This window comes from Vulpes vulpes, unplaced genomic scaffold, assembly GCF_048418805.1.
Source record: "Vulpes vulpes isolate BD-2025 unplaced genomic scaffold, VulVul3 u000000663, whole genome shotgun sequence".
In the NCBI taxonomy this organism is placed as follows: Eukaryota; Metazoa; Chordata; class Mammalia; order Carnivora; family Canidae; genus Vulpes; species Vulpes vulpes.
The window spans coordinates 523,062-542,930 of NW_027325794.1; the positions used below are offsets into that span (position 1 = coordinate 523,062).

General features: G+C 36.7%; 1 protein-coding gene across 7 annotated transcripts in view; it reads left to right on the forward strand.

The window, feature by feature from the left end:
* Positions 1-15,530, forward strand: part of LOC140597417 (small G protein signaling modulator 1-like) — an 80,478-nt gene extending 64,948 nt beyond the window's left edge. For 2 of the 7 annotated variants that reach the window (XM_072745679.1, XM_072745686.1), the window contains 2 exons: positions 3,823-4,076; positions 12,646-15,530. The gene's annotated coding sequence lies outside the window, so the exon portion shown is untranslated. Of the gene's footprint in view, positions 3,251-3,822; positions 9,260-12,645 lie in introns of those variants that run through there. The other 5 variants (XM_072745678.1, XM_072745685.1, XM_072745680.1 and 2 more) reach the window with 4 other exon arrangements.
* Positions 15,531-19,869: the final 4,339 nt, after the last annotated feature.

Genomic DNA, 19,869 nt, shown 5'->3' on the forward strand with positions numbered 1-19,869 from the left:
GGAAGAATTCACTCTGTGCTGAGAAAATGTCTAACTTATCTCACAATGGCAGAGCTGACAAAGTTTTTATCTTACTTATTTCACAGTTTAATGGGGGAAAAAGAATTAAACGTGCAAAATAAATCTCACCTTTGATAAATGTCATGAAGGAAAATATTCTCAAATGTAGAATAATGAATACAGAAATTGATAATTAATAACTTTACTCATGAAAGTAAACTCATGAAAGATGAGCTCACTACATGAAGAAATGGAGATAGAAAGACAGTATAATGGGACTTCTAGATTCTGAATTAAGGAGGAGCTTGGAATGTCCAAAGAAATAAAAGAATGTTAGTGTAGCAGGAGCATAGTACGTAAAAAGGAGAGGGGCTTGAAATGAAGTAAGCTTTGTAGTCCATAACAAGTGTATTGGATTTCATTGTAAATGCCATTGGAAGCCACTGGATGCTTTTAAGCAAAAGTGTGTGGTAATTGCATTTATGTTTTAAGATAAGTGCTTTATGGAGAATGAATTAGTGGGAAGTAAGACTAGAAGTGGAAAGAGCATTTAGGAGGAGACACTTAAAGATTTCCAAGAGAGAAAGATATGATGTCCTAGACCAGGATGGGACCACTGACATGGATTTGCAATCTATTGGAGGCAGAATCAAAAGGACTTAATAACTGATTGAATGTAGAGGGTGAGAGAAAAAGAGACAACAAACATGAGTCCTAGATTAGAGCAATTGATTATATAGCAAAAACATTCACAACTGAGTTGGTCAAGATGAAATTGGGAGACAGGCGCTAGTAAAAGAATCAATAACTCAGGATGCGTGGGTGGCTCAGTAGTTGAATAAATAAATAAATAAATAAATAAATAAATCTTTTAAAAAACATTTTATTTATTTATTTATGAAAAACAGAGAGAGAGAGAGGCAGAGACACAGGCAGAGGGAGAAGCAGGTTCCATGCCGGGCGCCCGACGCGGGACTCGATCCCGGGACTCCAGGATCGCGCCCTGGCCAAAGGCAGGTGCCAAACCGCTGATCCACCCAGGGATCCCCTAAATAAAATATTTTTTAAAAAAGAATCAATAACTGCTTTTGGGATTGAGAATGTATTGTTTTACTTTCTTCTACTCAGAGTATGGATTTGGAGTTATTACTTTAGATAAAAACCAAATTAGAAGTGGGGAAGAAAGATTAAATACTAGACATTCCAGGGATTCATTCAAGCCAATGATCTAGCAACCCAATTGTAGCTAATTGTTCTAGGTTGATATGTGTAAATATATGTATGAATTGACACTGCAAAGACATATGGTAACCATTGAGACCTCTGCATTCTACGGGGTTGAGATTAAATCTATTTTTATACAACAGACTTCAACAGTATTTGGGATTATAAAATGAGTCTACAGTGTGATCAGGGCAGTGACAAATGGAAAGGAGTAGCAATGGCTGGTATTCTTAAATAAACAATTGGGGAAAAATAGGAAAAGTTTATTTTATTGAGCAAAGAATTTCTAACCTTCACATGACCTTTCGCAGTTGAACATAAGCACAAGTAAGAACAATATAGAAGGAGGAATTTACTAGAATAAGTGAAAATTGAAAGAGCTCTATAAACTTCTGTCATTACCATCATCGTCTCTAGAAAACCACATCTCAAAACGAGAGAATCTGATAGAAGAGAAATGAAAATGGACCATTTTTCCTCATTAACTTGCAAGGAAGTTTCTATACATTTGTATCTTCCTTTTTTGGCAAGGTTGAAAACATCGGCAATCAAAAATTTCCTGTCATTCCTCAAATCTGTTTGTGAAGGTGGGACAGCTGATTGCCTTGCAGTTGTGTTTGTAGCATGTCGTCCCTGATGCCTCATTTCATTTATTTAATAGCATAATTATATCATAACTTATATCTATCTGCACTATCATAAACTGACGTGTATTCTCACACATTCTATCTGAAATTTTGCCCATAAGAATTGTTTGCATTTACTTCAGACCATCCCACTCCATTTTTGTCCAGCATATCCCTAGTTATAATCTTGAGAACAGCATATCAGATTAGTCATGATTAATAAATACAGAAAAACTTGGAATTTAATCAAATGGCTTCTCATTCAAAGATCTCCTTTTTTTTACCCATAATAACCATAATTTATGTCTGCAACAGAAGAATATGGTAATATTAAAACCCTAATTATCTCAGAATTCATTATACGCATATGATACCCTACTTGCAATCGTGTGAACGCTATACACATTGAATAAAAACCATACTTCAGATTTTGAATTTGAATCTTTCCCCAGGCTGATAGTATGTAGCACAGTCCTCTCCCCCAATGCCAGGGAGTAGCAGTGAGCCACAGCTCCTGGCCCGTAATGCCATCACAAGAGTAAACAACTGACACACTGACAACCATTCTTATGCCGCATGGCCAATCTCTTTCACTTTCAGTACAGTATTCAATAAATTACATGAGACAATCAACATTATTAAAGGATTTTATCCAACTATAGACTAACGTAAGTGGTCTGGGCACATTTAAGTTGGGCTAAAACTAAGCTATAGTGGTCAGTAGGTTAGGTGTACAAGTGCGTTTCAACTTATGACATTTTTAATTTATGATGGGTTAATCAGGATATAACCCCATCATAAATCAAGGAAGTCTGTCTCGAAATTTTGATTTCAGAGTCAAATAAATAAGCTAAGCATGCTTATTTGAAATGTATTGTTACTTGTTATAATCATTCACTGATTAGTGAGTTTATTTCAATGTATAATTATTACAAAATTCAAATATACTGTATTTAATAGAATGCATTCCAGAATATGAATTCATTTCAACTACGTCATCTTATTCCAATCTGGTGGGCTACAAAGAAAGATAATGTCATTATGAATACCTTGTTATCTCAAAATAAACTTAAGAGTAAGAGGTGCTTTATTTCTTTTGCTGTATTCAAAGAGGTCAATCTATTTTTAAGTTAAATCAATAAGTCTCCATTGTGTGCTTAGAGTAAGACCACGAGCATTTAGCTCATAAGTAAAGTGTTAAAAGAAACCACAATGTTATCATTAAGAATTTGACTTAGAAATTCTTCTGGTTTCCTAACATTCTTGCTAAGTACTCTGGAACGGACAATAATCTGCACTATTGTAAAATGAATGGAACAAGTTGGAGGATGGTGAAAGTCTGAGGAGACTGAGGAAAACCTATTATTATTCCAAAATATATAGCAACTTTAAAAGATACGGTAATTATTATTCTGTTGATACTTCTATTGTGCTGGATATTTATACTTATAGGAGATAATTGTGTGTGTGTGTGTGTGTGTGTGTTTGTGAGAGAGAGAGAAAGGGGGGGGAGAGAAATTACGAATGCTCTAAATATTTTGAAGCAGCATAAATGAGATCCACCTTCCCGTTACCCTTTCTGCCAACTTGAAAACGCCATTTCATAATATCTGAATCAATGAAGAAATCACAAGCTAGGAACATCTATAATTTAGGGGCAATGCTAATTTTCTTTTTTGAGTGTAGATCTTTAAAATGAGCTTTTTTGCCCCTGCTCTAAAATCTGTAAAATGCATTTACCTAAGGTAGACTATCCCTGAAAGTATTATATGAAAATTTTTAGCTAAGGGGGGCTTTTTATTTTGATAAGTCTCTGAAGCCAAGAAGTTGAGTTTCCTCTGTTATAAGTGATAACATTTATAATCAACTAATACCTAATTCAAACAAAAATCTTTGTGAAGTTTGTTTCTAACCTGAAGAGGTTCTAACGTGTCTCTCTTTTTTTTTTTTAATTTTTATTTATTTATGATAGTCACACAGAGACAGAGAGAGAGGCAGAGACACAAGCAGGCTCCATGCACCGGGAGCCCGACGTGGGACTCAATCCCCAGTCTCCAGGATCGCGCGCTGGGCCAAAGGCAGGCGCTAAACCGCTGCGCCACCCAGGGATCCCTCTAATCTGTCTCTTATTAATAGCATTGGGTTCCTGTGTTCATAGGATCTGTATGACTACCCAGATAGAAGTCTGTGATAGAGATGGGTTTCCTACGGCATCATAATTTTACAGTAAGTCTGTAACAGAGTAAACATGTTTATCCTTGTGAATATTGATTTTTTTCACATCATAGATTATTTTCAAAATTGATAATTATAACAGCATGTTTTATTATATTTAAGTATGCGTTTATCTATTAACTGAATCATTAAAGTAAGATTCTTTACTTCAAATTATTCTAAAATAGAATTTTATTCATGAATTTTCATAGTTCCTTAAAGATATCATTAAGTAAGGAAGTCAATTATTCTTCTAATGTAAATTTCAAGCATGACAGGTAAAATGTTCTAGAAAAAGCTTGCCATGCAAAATTGTTTTGAATACTATGGCTAGAGCATTTGCCCACGCATGAAATAGAGATATAACTTCAATACTTTCAGGTCAAATCACAGCATCAGGAAAAGGTTGAATATAAATTAAGGATAAAATCCAATATATTTGGGTGGGACTACATTTTCTTCTTGAGAAATCATAGAAGGACACATTAATTATACTTGGTATGAAATTTCTCAAGTAAAACAGAAAATCCTGACTTTGCTAAGGACACACATAACCAAAGCACTGGCTTATTCTATGTTTTATTTTAAACTTTTGGAAATAATTTTGATTAAGGGATTAAATGGCATTGTGCCTATTCTGAAGGATATATGACAGAGAAAGGATTTTATGAGGGACCAGGCATGTAAGAATATTCATTCTTCAAAAAAACAAACAAAAAAAGCAAAACAAAACAAAACAAAACAAAGATTCATTCTTTAACATGTTCAATGCAGACTTCTTGAGGGTAAAGTGTGCACCACCCAGTGCCAGTCACTGGGCTACTGACCAAATAAGAGCTCATTTTGGAACTCCCCAATTAGTGAAAGGGAAGGACATGTGGATACGTAAATTAGCCTGACAACACTAAGATTTGTTGAGCATGCATGATGTACCAGGAAATGTGCTAAATCCTTTACAATGATTATTTATTTTAATCCTTATAGTATCCCCGAGAGAGGGACTGTTGCTTATTGCAGTAAAATTGAGATTAAGATATGAAACTCGCTCAAGGTTTCACAGCCAGAGAGGTGTACCAGAGATGATAGATCGTATTAGAAGGATATGAAACAAATGTTATAGGAGAGGCCAGGGTAATAATAAGTGCCTGTGGGAGTCAATGAAAGTGTCCTACCTCACAGATAGAAAATTTGAACTAGATCTTAAAGAGAGAATACGAGGTTTGCTAGTAGTGAAGGCAGATAAGGGGAATGTTTCCATCTAGTAAGATTTTCTAGAAGTATAGCCTTCTGGTCTTCATTTTATCATTTATAATATGTGATAGTGGAATAATCTGATTTCTAAGTTTTTTTGAGTTCTGGAATTTTAGGATGATGTTTTGTTTACTCTACATAAAAATAAAAGAGACTTCTGAGTAAATGCTGAAACATCTGAGACTTTGGACAATATATCACTGACCCTCCAGAAAGAAGAAAGATTTCTTTTATCCTGCACATGGATAAAACATCATCTGTTTTCTTCAAAGATAGCTAGTTACATGTGGAACTTCTCCTCCCTTAAAAGAGATGGGAGAAAGTACGATATGACATATGGGGGGACAGCCTAGCCAGTCTGTAGTAGCTGATAATTAGGGTTCTGTATTCCATAAACCCAACTGCTTCTGGTTAGGGCTCTCTTATCTTTTTTTCTAGTTACTTTAGGAAAACTTAATGTTTTAGACCTCAAAGGATTTCCTTTTGTTGTATGAGAAAAGCCAGGATATTCCTGGCCCCTAGAGAGGTGTTGCACAGTGCTGGGGGGTGACACCACTTAAACTCCCAGGAAAAGCCAATGGAGATGGGAAGATAGCAAAGGAAACACATACAAAATGGCCTTGATTGTACATAGTTTCTGAGAAGGGGAAACTGGACAGTCAAAATGTAATACTTCTTTTTTTCATAGTCAGCATCAGTGACTTTAACTGAAACAAAAATGATTTTAAAATATTGCTAGCCAAGTGTGTTTCACTCATTCATTTGAAGCCCTATGATCTTCCTAGAGAAAATAATCATGTAACTGAAGACACACACAATATTCTGATATAATTTTTAAAAGTTATCCTATGGAACTATACTCAACATACCCATGTGTTTTCATACACCAATAATTGAATTTGTGGTTTGAAATGACAAACCACATGTCATGCTGTCTTACTTCTACTATATGAAGCAGTTTATTTCATCTATAAAAAACAAGCAGTGAGAAATATTCAGGAAACTCTTTTACAAATTTAAAGAAATAAAAATATTTATTATATTGTCACATTGTCATTTAAATGCTCAAATTTTCAGAGAAGAGTGACAAAATTGTCTTCTTACCCATAAACCCTGTCCTTTATGATTTCTGTACTATATTACGATATTTTTCTTCTAAAATTAGGATATAGGAGGGAAAGAAAAGATGAATAAGCAATACATTTATTAGTATTTAGTAACATGTAATACAAGGAATCCAGAATGACGATCAAAAATCACAAAAGGAAGAGTCAGCCACAGGTTTCTGGTGAGTTATTCAAGTGAGTGCAGTGCTCCCACAATCATCTCCGTCCAGGTTGAACTGTTGCGAAGGGCAATTAATTCCATTTCCCACTTTTAGTTTTTCTTATGTTAAATTTAGAAGGCAGCCTGCCAGCTATGATTAAGATTTTCTCAGAAAATAGTTTCTAGAACCTAATACAAGACTGTTAAACCACTGCGTAAGCATAATGGTTTAGATCAGTTGTATGCAACTTCCATGTGCACATTTCCCAAAGCAAGCTTATGAAAGCACACATTTCCAGGTACCCATACCATCCAAGGTGTCTGATTTGGTAAGATCTAGAGTAAAACCTCGGAAGTGAAATTTTCATCAAGCGTCCCAAGAGGATTCTGACACAGATTTGTGTTTAGAATACCGTTTGGGAAATTGTTTTGGAGCAGAATGAAGAACAAAGTATATTTTTATATGTAAGCACAATGGGAAGGAAACAAGGAATTTAAAACGTGAAGGAGGAAAAGGGGACTCTCGTATTGTACATAGTTAAAAGTCTGTGATTCTCAGATAATCATAACTTTTCCATATGTTACCAGCATGATAGCCTCCAAAGCTTATGCTGTCTTCACTATACCAAATGAAGCTTAAGGAGTGAGTGAGACGGGGAAAAAAGAAATTATTTAAGCAATAGCTCAGGGAGAAGCTAACGAGTTTTTGTTAGCTTCCAAAAAGGCAAGTGCCCATAGTATGGTCAGGAATAAGAAACGGGGGGTGGGGGGGGGCGAAAATAGACAAGAAAAAAGAAAAAGAATGTAATTGTTCGTGTGACCCATTGTGTGCATGTGTACACACACGTACCACAACATGCCACCTACCACAACATACCACTTACCACAGCACACTACAACCCTTCACCACCTGGAAGCTGATGGCTACAGTACAGTCATTATGTGCATTATGTCATGCTCCCAGAGGTTTTCCTAAATCCAGTGTTATGTACTTTCTCTTTAACACTTTGCACACATAATGCCAACAAATCCAGCTCCTTAGGAAGTGCTCACCTTGATATTCTGAATATTTTATACAAAAAATACTTTTATTTATTTTTTTAAGACACTTTTATTTTGACCAAAGTTTCCATTTATATTCACATGGTGAATTACATGTTGAGCTACTTAGCCAATGATCATGAGTCAATTATGGTTTATGGAAATTCACTTGGAATTGTCTATCTGAGAATTATGAAACTTTAAAAATTGTCACTTCCAATTGCCTGAATTTAGAATGGGGAAAACTGAGGCTTCTGCTGTTCTACTTCTCTTCTATTCTTCTTTTGAACTTGTAAACCTCTTCTTTGTAGAAATTTATTAACAAGTACCGTTATATAATGCTTTCTCCAATAAATGAGAAATACACACACATACACTCACACACACCTTTTCATTTCTATTATCCATGGCAAAATTTTATCTTGGGTAGTATACTTACTTCCTGGTATCCTCTTTCCCCACATCCTCCTCTCTGCACTCTTATCTAGTAGTAGGTGTTAGAATATTGCTACTTGATGATTAATATTTTCAATGAAAGAGATTAAAGTTGGAAATCTTGCAGAGCTTTTGTATTTATATTTCTATTCTGAGATTTTGGAAATAGACACAAATTCTCAAGTTTCATTTGAAAAACGTTTTAATCATGGAATAAAGACAAGTGTATCTGAGATTATGGTCTTACTATTCAGTAATAAGAATACTCTTAACTATCTGATGGATGAAAACTAGTATTCTAACTCAACATATTTATAGTACAGAGTTTTACTTATTTCTTTACTGATCGCTATGCCAAATCCTGAACTCTGTTCCAGTTGTTTTACTGTGTAATGACTCTTAACCTTTCTACTAATTGGACTGGCTCATATGCTTTTTAGCCTGTCTTCCCTCAGATCCTCATAGCACACTTTTGGAAGCCTGACACTAACAGAGGTCATGTAAAATATGTTAGGTAACTGGTGGTGATATAATCCTGCATAGCCAAACTGAACAATACGTAGAAAAAATGGAATTTAACTTCAATTACCATTTATGAAAATCTGGTTCATTGATGTTTACTTATAAAATACCTCCTCCAAATCCTTTAGTCTGAATATGGACAATCACCTTTTTACACCTTTAAATAGATTCTTCCTATCTGGATAGCTCACACCTAATTCTGATTAAAAAAATTATCCATCTGTGAATTCTACAGGTGTAACTTTTAATACTTACCCTTTATTATTTAATACTTACCCTATATTATTTCCAGCAGTCTCCTCCCTGCTCCCAACGTGTCAGAAACAAGTAATTTAGTTGCTATGACTTTTCCATTTGTCTAAAGGCAAACCTATCAACCCCTATAAACATGTGTGTTTTATCTTGCTCCCTGTTTGGTATACCATGGATATGTGGGAGAATCAAGATTAGACTTTTGTTGATCTGACTTCTTGATAATAAGGTGTTAGGAAAGCAATAAATGTATTGGAAAAAGAACTTTAAATCATATTTAAGCTTACTAAAGCCTTTCAATAGAACATATTTAATTCTGGTAGTAATAAAATGGATGGGATTTCATTGTAAAGCAGAGCAGAATTCAGCATATACTGTGTCAGCTTTACATGACAGATTATTAATAAACTGCCACTGTTACCACTCGATGCCAGTCTTTGGTGTTGGCATTTTTTTAAACTTGAAACTCAAATGTATTTTTTTAATCTTATTAAAAGATTAGATGTATTTTTTAATCTTATTTTTAAAAGATGTATTTTTTAATCTTATTTTATGAACCAGTTTCTTCTTTTCAATACATTTTTTTCTCTTCTCTGTAGAATTATTGTGTGATTCAATTAATGGTTCCAATTTCATTATACTTATATGTTCTAAAAAACCCTAAGGCATTGTATAACTTCACATAGATCAACTTTAGTTATTTGTTTGTTTGTTTGTTTGTTTGTTTGTTTTCATTTGATGAAGGTGAAGACAAGGCAGAGTAAGAATTAAGAAAGAGGATGTACTTTCAACTTGGTACCTAACAAAAATGAGCCATTTGGTAGAATTCATTTTCTCAACTAACTTTCCCCAGTATGTTTGCCTTTTTCTCTCTTTTCTTCTCCTATCCCTGTTCTAGATACACTTTTTTAAAAGATTTTATTCATTTATTCATGAGAGACACAAGAGAGAGAGAGAGAGGCAGAGACACAGGCAGAGGGAGAAGCAGGCTCCATGCAGGGAGCCCAACTTGGGACTCTATCCCGGGTCTCCAGGATCACGCCCTGGGCTGAAGGCGGCACTAAACCACTGAACCACCCAGGGACCCCCGATACACATTTTATATTGTCCATTAATTCAACAAAACACTTAAATATTTGTATGAAATAGTCATTTTGCTAGTGTTGGAAAAATAATAAGTAGTGGGCAAAGCCTACAGGAAATAGACAGTTCAAGAGAGCTTATAGGGTCTAAGGTTATCCTTTAGATACAAAAGGGCCATTTTGTATCTAAAATTTTTTATGCTTTACAACTCCTTGTCACTCCATCAAAACTTTAGCTATCTATCAGAGAGAAGTTAAGAGTTACTTTAAAATAAGTTGCAATCAGTGGGTTAAAGGACATAGCATCTGATGATGGGGTAAAAAGTGTGTATAATGTCATAGAGAGGGCAAAATGAATAGCAAAACATGCAGGTGATGCGCTGAGTTTTATCTAAGTAGTATATATTATCCTCATTGTCTTAATTGGACGGGTAATGTCAAACCTTTGGACAAAGCTGAAAAAGATTCATACCTAGTAAGGTATGCACTGGTATTTACTGGAAATAAAAGAAATAGAGACTAGAAGAACAATAAAAAATGATCAATCAATGAAACTAAGAGCTGGTTTTTCAAAAAGATAAAACAGGCGTGTCTGGCTGGCTCCATCAGTAAAGCATATGACTATTAATCTTGGGGTCATGAGTTTGAGTCCCACATTGGACATACATATTACATACATAAATAAACATATATATATATCAGGGCACCTGGGTAGTATAGTCAGTTAAGCCTTTGACTCTTGGTTTCAGCTCAGGTCATGATCTCAAGGTCATGAGTGCAGAGCCTGCTTGAGATTCTCTCTCCTCCCACCTGTGTGCTCTCTCTCTCTCTCTTTCTCTCTCAAAACAAATCTTTAAAATGTACGTGTATTTTTGAAAGATAAAACTCTCAAACCTTTAGCTACACTAAACAAGACAAAAAGATTTCAATAAATAAAATTAGAAACTAAAGGAGCCATTACAACTGACACTACAGGAATGCATATGATCAGAAAATAACTGCCATATACAATTATATGCCACCAAATTTGATAACCTAGAAGAAATGAATACATTTCTAGAAGCATAAAACCTACCAAGAATGAATCAAAAAGAATAAATAATATGAATAGGCACCAATGTGTTACACATTAATACTCCATAATGAACAGTGGGCACTGGCTCAAATGTCCCATACTGGTTTTTGCCTTTGAGTCATTCTACATGGTGTTCCTTCTGCCTTATAGGGTTTACCACTTCCCAGCAGTGGGTCCTGGGCAAGTTTCTCAGGCTCATTGACCTCAACTATCTCCCATAGAGAATGGGAAACACATTGGTTGTGATGCTTACCTCATAAGGACATCACAAGGATCAGATGATGTGTGAAAGCATTTTACAAACTGCCAAGTCCTCTGCCCATATGAGCTAATAGAATATAAAACAATGGATGCCAAGGAGTTAAGACAGGGAGGGAACTTAGAAGATAGAAATAACTGCTGTGTGGAAATGGTAGACGTGATTTTTGCTCAACATTCTGGCAAGAGAAACTTTATAAAAGTACAAATTAATTAATAGAGCAAATTGGGGTAAGGGATAGGGAAGAAGGTAATTGAGAAGGGGAGGCCTGGATGTGTTTGGATCCTCTGAAGTCTAGAGAGAGGAAAGTGTTTGTTATCCAGCAGACAATTCCTGCAAGCAACCTGGAGCAATTTTTGCCTGACCCAGACAGATTCAAATCTGGCCTGTGCCGTTTTGACATTAAGATTCAGTTTCCTCACCTGTAAAGTGGACATAATAATGGTACCAACCTCAGAGCATTGTGGAGATACTTTAATTCATTTTTTTTGTCACTCAAAAAGATTTCTTAATAATACGGCATTGGACTATAACCAAAATATGAAATAAATATACACAAGTTTATATTGATATAAACAAATGAACAAATAGGGGAGAAAAGGCTAATTTTGCTTTAATAGAATTCCAGATAGGGGCACCTGGCTCAGTGGTTGAATAACTGCCTTTGGCTCAGGTCATGATGCTGGGGTCCTGGGATTGAGTTCTGCATCAGGCTCCCCACGGGGAACTGGCTTCTCCCTCTGCATATGTTTCTGTATCTCTCATGAATGAATAAATAAAATCTTAAAAAATAAAAAATAAAAGAATTCCTAATAATAGACTCCTCACTTCAGGAGGTGAAGGAAAATCCTCCCCACCCCCTACCCCAAAGGTGGGGTAGATTTAGAGCACACTTCTAAACAACAGAGTGTAGAGAGAGGGAAACAGTGACTTGGGGCAGCAGACTGGCACACACAACTTTAACTGAGTGACAAAAGTCAGTGATGAAAGTCAGCAGTAATGCTGTGTGAATCTCATGCACCCCCAACTGAGATGGGATGGAAAGGCACAGAAGCACTTCACCACTGTGGTAGTCTTTCCAAAATTCCATATTCCCAGCCTACTCATGACAGAAATATCAGACACACCCAAATTGAGGCTCCTGCAACAAAGTAGCTGACCATGGGATCCCTGGGTGGCGCAGCGGTTTGGCGCCTGCCTTTGGCCCAGGGCGCGATCCTGGAGACCCGGGATCGAATCCCACGTCGGGCTCCCGGTGCATGGAGCCTGCTTCTCCCTCTGCCTGTCTCTGCCTCTCTCTCTCTCTCTGGGTGTGACTATCATAGATAAATAAAAAAATAATTAAAAAAAAAACACAAAATAGCTGACCAACACATCCCTTCAAAACTGTCTATCGAGGTCACGGAAAACAAGAATGAGAAGCTGTCCCGCACAAGGCTGGTTCAACACTTGTAAAACAATCGATGTGATTCATCATATCAGCAAGAGAAAAACCAAGAACCATATGATCCTCTCATTAGATGCAGAGAAAGCATTTGACAAAATACAGCATCCATTCCTGATCAAAACTCTTCAGAGTGTAGGGATAGGGGAACATTCCTCGACATCTTAAGCGCCATCTACGAAAAGCCCACAGCAAATATCATTCTCAATGGGGAAGCACTGGGAGCCTTTTCCCTAAGATCAGGAACAAGACAGGGATGTCCACTCTCACCACTGCTATTCAACATAGTACTGGAAGTCCTCGCCTCAGCAATCAGACAACAAAAAGACATTAAAGGCATTCAAATTGGCAAAGAAGAAGTCAAACTCTCCCTCTTCGCCGATGACATACTCTACATAGAAAACCCAAAAGCCTCCACCCCAAGATTGCGAGAACTCATACAGCAATTTGGTAGCGTGGCAGGATACAAAATCAATGCCCAGAAATCAATGGCATTTCTATACACTAACAATGAGACTGAAGAAAGAGAAATTAAGGAGTCAATCCCATTTACAACTGCACCCAAAAGCATAAGATACCTAGGAATAAACCTAACCAAAGAGGTAAAGGATCTATACCCTAAAAACGATAGAACACTTCTGAAAGAAATTGAGGAAGACACAAAGAGATGGAAAAATATTCCATGCTCATGGATTGGAAGAATTAATATTGTGAAAATGTCCATGCTACCCAGGGCAATTTACACATTTCATGCAATCCCTATCAAAATACCATGGACTTTCTTCAGAGAGTTGGAACAAACCATCTTAAGATTTGTGTGGAATCAGAAAAGACCCCAAATAGCCAGGGGAATATTAAGAAAGAAAACCATAGCTGGGGGCATCACAATGCAAGATTTCAGGTTGTACTACAAAGCTGTGGTCATCAAGACAGTGTGGTACTGGCACAAAAACAGACCCATAGATCAATGGAACAGAATAGAGAATCCAGAAGTGGACCCTCAACTTTATGGTCAACTAATATTCGACAAAGCAGGAAGACTCTCCCTGGAAAAAAGACAGTCTCTTCAATAAATGGTGCTGGGAAAATTGGACATCCAAATACAGAAGAATCAAACTAGACCATTCTCTGATACCATACACAAAGATGAACTCAAAATGGATGAAAGACCTAAATGTGAGACAAGATTCCATCAAAATCCTAGAGGAGAACACAGGCAACACCATTTTTGAACTTGGCCACAGCAACTTATTGCAAGATATATCCACGAAAGCAAGAGAAACAAAAGCAAAAATGAATTATTGGGACTTCATCAAGATAAGAAGCTTCTGCACAGCAAAAGAAACAGTCCACAAAAGTAAAAGACAACCTACAGAATGGGAAAAGTTATTTGCAAATGACCTCTCAGATAAAGGGCTAGTATCTGAGGTCTATAAAGAGCTTATTAAACTCAACAGCAAAGAAACAATCCAATCATGAAATGGGCAAAAGACATGAACAGAAATCATACAGAGGAAGACATAGATATGACCAACAAGCGCCGCATCACTGGCCATCAGGGAAATATAAAACCAAACCACAATGAGATACCACCTCACACCAGTGAGAATTGGGGAAAAGTCACAAGACAGGAAACAACAAATGTTGGAGAGAATGTGGACAAAGGGGAACCCTCTTACTCCGTCAGTGGGGATGTGAACTGGTGCAGCCACTCTGGAGAACTGTGTGGAGTTTCCTCAAAGAGTTAAAAATAGACCTGCCCTACGACCCAGCAATTGCACTGTTGGGGATTTACCTCAAAGATACAGATGCAGTGAAACGCTGGGACACCTACACCCCAGTGTTTATGGGAGCAACGTCCACAATAGCCAAACTGGGGAAGGAGCTTCGGCGTCCATCAAAAGATGAATGGATAAAGAAACCGTGGTCTGTGTATACTATGGAATATTACTCAGCCTTGAGAAACGACAAAGACCCACCATTTGCTTCGACGTGGATGGACCAGGAGGGTATTATGCTGAGTGAAATAAGTCAATCAGAAAAGGACAAACATTATGTGGTCTCATTCATTTGGGGAATATAAAAAGTAGTGAAAGGGAATAAAGGGAAAAAGAAAAAAAATGAGTGGGAAATATCAGAAAGGGGACAGAACATGAGAGTCTGCTAACTCTGGGAAACGAACAAAGGGTGGTAGAAAGGGAGGTGGGCAGGGGTGGGGGTGACTGGGTGACGGGCAGTGAGGGGGGCACTTGATGGGATGAGCACTGGGTGTTGTTCTATATGTTGGCAAATTTAACACCAATAAAAAATAAAATAAATAAATAAATCATCCTTTTGTTCCAAGGATGGAACACACACACACACACACACACACACACACAAAAGGACAAACATTATATGGTCTCATTAAGTTGGGGAATATGAAAATAGTTAAAGGGCATGAAGGGGAAAGGAGAGAAAATGAGTGGGGAAATATCAGAGAGGGCAAGAGAACATGAGAGACTGCTAACTCTGGGAAACGAAGAAGGGGTGGTGGAAAGGGAGGTGGGTGTGGGGGTTGGGGTGACTGGGTGATGGGACCTGAGGGGGGGCACTTGATGGGATGAACACTGGGTGTTATGCTATATGTTGGCAAATTGAACTCCAATAAAAAGAAATTAAAAAAATAAACAAACGAAACAAAAGAAAAAAAAACAAACAGCAGGTTTCCCTTTTTAATGGCTGAATAATATTCATATATTTTTTCTTTATTCATCTATTTGTTTATGTATAGTATGTTGTTTCCATGTCTTAGCTATTGTAAATAATGCTTCAATAAACATGGAAATACAGAAATCTCTTTCAGAGAGGGATTTTATTTTATTTTGGTTATGTAACCATAGGGTGGTTGCTGGATCATATGGAGTTCTATTTTTAATTTTTTGAGGAACCTCCATCCTCCATATTGCCTTCCATAGTACCCATATTGAATTACATTCCCAACCAACTTGCACAAGGATTCCCTTAACTTCAAATCCTTGCCACCAGCACTTGTTATCACTTATCTTCCTGATAGCCATTCTGACAAGTATGAGGTAACATTCACTGTGATTTTGATTTGCACTTTTGTGATGATCAGTAATGTTAAGGACATTTTCATGTACATATTGGCCATTTGCATATCTTCTTCAGGGAAAACAGTCTATTCAAATCTTTTACCCATTTTAAATCAGATTGTTTTTTGCTGTTGAATTTTCTTATATATTTTAGATGTTAAGTGCTGTTTGCAAATACCGTTTTCCTTGCCATGGGTTGCTTTTCATTTTGTTGTGCAAGAGTATTTTAAGTTGATATTATCTCACTTTTTTTTTGGTTTTATTGCTTATAATTTTGGTGTCATATATAATGCGTCATTGCAAAGACCAATATCAGGGATATTTTTTCCCTGTTTTTTTCTAAAACTCTTACGGTTTTAGGTCTTGATGTAATTGTTAATCACCTGAAACTAACTGGAATTTAAATAAAACCTTTAAGAAAAGATACCCAAAAAACGAAGCTTGTTTTAAGATATATGTTTCAAGAAATTCGTTTAAGGAAAGTGCAAGTGAGGGACGCCTGGGTGGCTCGGCGGTTGAGTGTCTGCCTTCAGCTCAGGGCGTGACCCAGGGTCCCGGAATCGAGTCCCTCATCGGGCTCCCTGCGGGGAGCCTGCTTCTCCCTCTGTCTGTGTCTGTGCCCCTCTCTCTCGCTCTCGAATAAGTAAATGAAATCTTTTTTTAAAAAGGAAAGTGCAAGTGAGAAACACCATTAAATAAATAAATAAATAAATAAATAAATAAATAAATAAATGTTTAATTATGTCAGCACGTTGATGTTATCCATAGTTCTCCACATTTAAATTTTAGCAATATTGTAGCTAATATAAAAGACTAGGTGGGCATATTGCAACTCTACCCCTTAATGGGTGTGTGACCATACAGAAGCTGCTTAATTACTCATGTGCTTCTTTTTCTGTATGAACAAAACATGAAAATAGACATCTACATTCTATACCTTAGTAGGAATGAAATAGCATAGGTAATATTTACATGAAATAACATAGGTGAGAGCCCCTTCCCCTCCCTATACTGATAGTACTTGGCACAAGCAGGTAGTAAGTAATTGATATATTGTTCCCCTTTGTCTTCTTATGCTCTGTGTCAGAAAAAAACATTCATTGAAGAAAAGTTGTGTTGAGAGAAAGGATCTTTTCAGCAGTATGAGTTTTAGGTAAGACTTTTGTTATACTGTTGGAACTGCAATTAGTGGATGAGAAGGGCTCATACGTACTTAGCTAGTACCGGGCCATCTCTACACCATACTACTGTCTTCTCCACACAATTCCATAACTGCCTCAAAAAAGGAAAGGATATGCCAAACTTTTCTCTTGCTATGAAAAAGTTTTTTTTTTTAAGATTTATTTATTTATTCATGATACACATGGGGGCGGGGGCGTGCAGAGACACAGGCAGAGGGAGAAGCAGGCTCCATGCCGGGAGCCCAATGCGGGACCCGATCCCGGAATTCCAGGATCACGCCCTGGGCAAAAGGCAGGCACCAAACTGCTGAGCCACCCAGGGATCCCCTGAAAAAGTTTTAATTGAAAACCAGGATTCTGGGCTGAATACAGCTTCAGCAGATTCCCCATTAAATTAGAAGGGGTTTTTCATTTAAGTCCTAGTGTTGATATGTCACTATGCTCTGTCACTTTGAAAAGCGATAGTGCTTTGTTATCAGCACTGAGCCCTGACAGGCTTTTGATGTAGACTTAGACTAAAATAGATTGCCAGAATGATGAAGGCGCTGCTTACCTTCTAACACCTCCAGGCTGTGGATGTGGGCAAAGGTGCTGACCTATTGCTCTGTCCAGCCCAGTGGGTTTGATCATCTCCAGCTGAATATTTTCACATTTTAGATTGTAAGTTGAAATTGTAGAAGGGTTGATAGGTTTTCAACAGAAGCATGAATGTTACTGATAGCATATGATTTATGCCATCTAGAGACTTAATTTCTTAGGCAAATTGTTAATAATTAATTCTTGCCCTTTAACTTATACATTCTATTTAGAAAGTCTTTAAAGAAAGAAAACCGTACTTGGTGAGTTATAGAGGAAGTTGGCCTGCCAAAAAACATAGTCATTCCTTGAATTAAACACCATGTGCCAACCTTCTGCCAAGCACTGAGTTAGGTGTTGCAAACAGAAAGACAATTAAGAGTACCCGTCCTCAAGCAGAGAGATATATACAGAGGTAGATACTTATAAAATAATGCAGCAAGTGAAATATTATGCATAGAATATTACTGAAGCACAAAAAGCAATTATCTTGATATCTCTTAGGAAACAGGTAACAGAAATAGTGCATGTGTAACCAGTATCCTTGTTCCTAATGACCAGATCAGCACATTCAATGTATAGCTGAATGTTTAGATTGATATGACATTACCTTTCTTGGCTAGGAACAAGATTTCTCTTAGGAGAGGCTGAACATGCATATTCAAATAGAGTTTGCTATCAGAAAAGTGGAAAGGTTTTTGAGGGCTCAGAATTAGTATTTCTTCTTACATTTGCCACCCCACCCCCAGACACGCACACAGTTTAACTCTCTGTACACCATAGTGTCCCATGCCTTTCTGCTGTTGGCCATATAGAAAATAAATACTTTTTGAAAAAGCTTTGCTCTATAACATTTCCAGGCTCCTTCATGTGGGCTCACTTTTCTACTCAGCATGTTTCTCTACATTAAACTCTGGTAGATATGATAAGCAAGTAGCTAAAGAGCATTTAAAAGAGTTTACACTGTGAATGGAAAAATACAGATTTTACTGCCTTTGTTGCCTTTTAAAACTAAACCTCTTCTTGAATGTATTTGTATAGGATTTTCATAGCCCTCCCCTCTGGAGCAATGTTTTAGCAATGCTGCTCTGAGTTTTAATCACTGGATATTTGTTTTTTTCTTCCACACTAATTTCAAATCACAAACTAACATTCAAATTGAAAACAGTAATAGGTTTACAGTCTTTCAATTTACTTTTAACTTCATGCTATCTAAAAAAAAAAAAAAAAAACTTCATGCTATCTTTTCAGAGCATCTGATCAAGTTTAACACCATTGGATAGTTTAAAACTCAGTTTGCAGTAATCCACAGCCCTCAGAAATATTTGACTTCTACCTAAAAGTAAATAAAGGTAAAAAGTCTCTACATCTTCAATAAAAGTTTTCAAAAATGAATCAGCCACATGTTTTGAGTCCCATCTCTGTGAGCAAATTTCCAGAATAAATCATTTCTGGGCTTGGCTGAATTCCAGAGCACTGCAGGTCTCAGTCCAGAGGGCTGCATATATATGCAGATTGGCCATTCAAAGTTAAGGAAATACCTGCTTTCTATATTTATAGATGCTGCCACTTATATTTTGCATTTTATATGATCATTTCCTTGTCTACCTTAAACTATTAAGTTCATGAGTATGGGAATCTCTTCATTGTATTTCCAGCCATAGCTCACTCAGTACCTAGACCAACAGTAGGCACTCAAGGAATACCTGCTAAATCGCCAAATCCCGTGTTTAGGACTGTGAGTGAATAATGGGAACAGAGTTGTACTCAGATGTTAAAGATGACTTCGTATATATTGATCCCTAGATATATGAAGTCAAAAATAACAACAATAAGGAGGGCTTAGATAACTAAAAGTGTTCCTAGAGTAGTATAGCAAATAGGTTCCAGGGAGCTTCATGGACGCTTTCCCCTACCTCACTTATTAACTGGCATTAAGGTAGGAATGTATAGCACAATGCTTCCTTTAAGCAACAAACTTTCAGAAGTATTGCTCCAAGACACAACTCACATAGCAAATAAAGTATAATGTCTTAGAATGGTCTTTAGGACCTGAATTTCTAATTGAGATCTTGTTTTAACATTTTCCTAACTCACACACACACACACACACACACAAACAGGGCATATGCAATATATACTTCTGTGTGTGTAGGTATATATATAAGAAATAGCAATGCTATCTATATACAATTGATACATATACTAATATATATGAGTAACTATATATTTATACATTATATAAGTAACATGTTTGTAATATTTAAATATTACATATGTGATATCTATGTAATACAAACTTATTTATTATAGAAGTCATAACTAA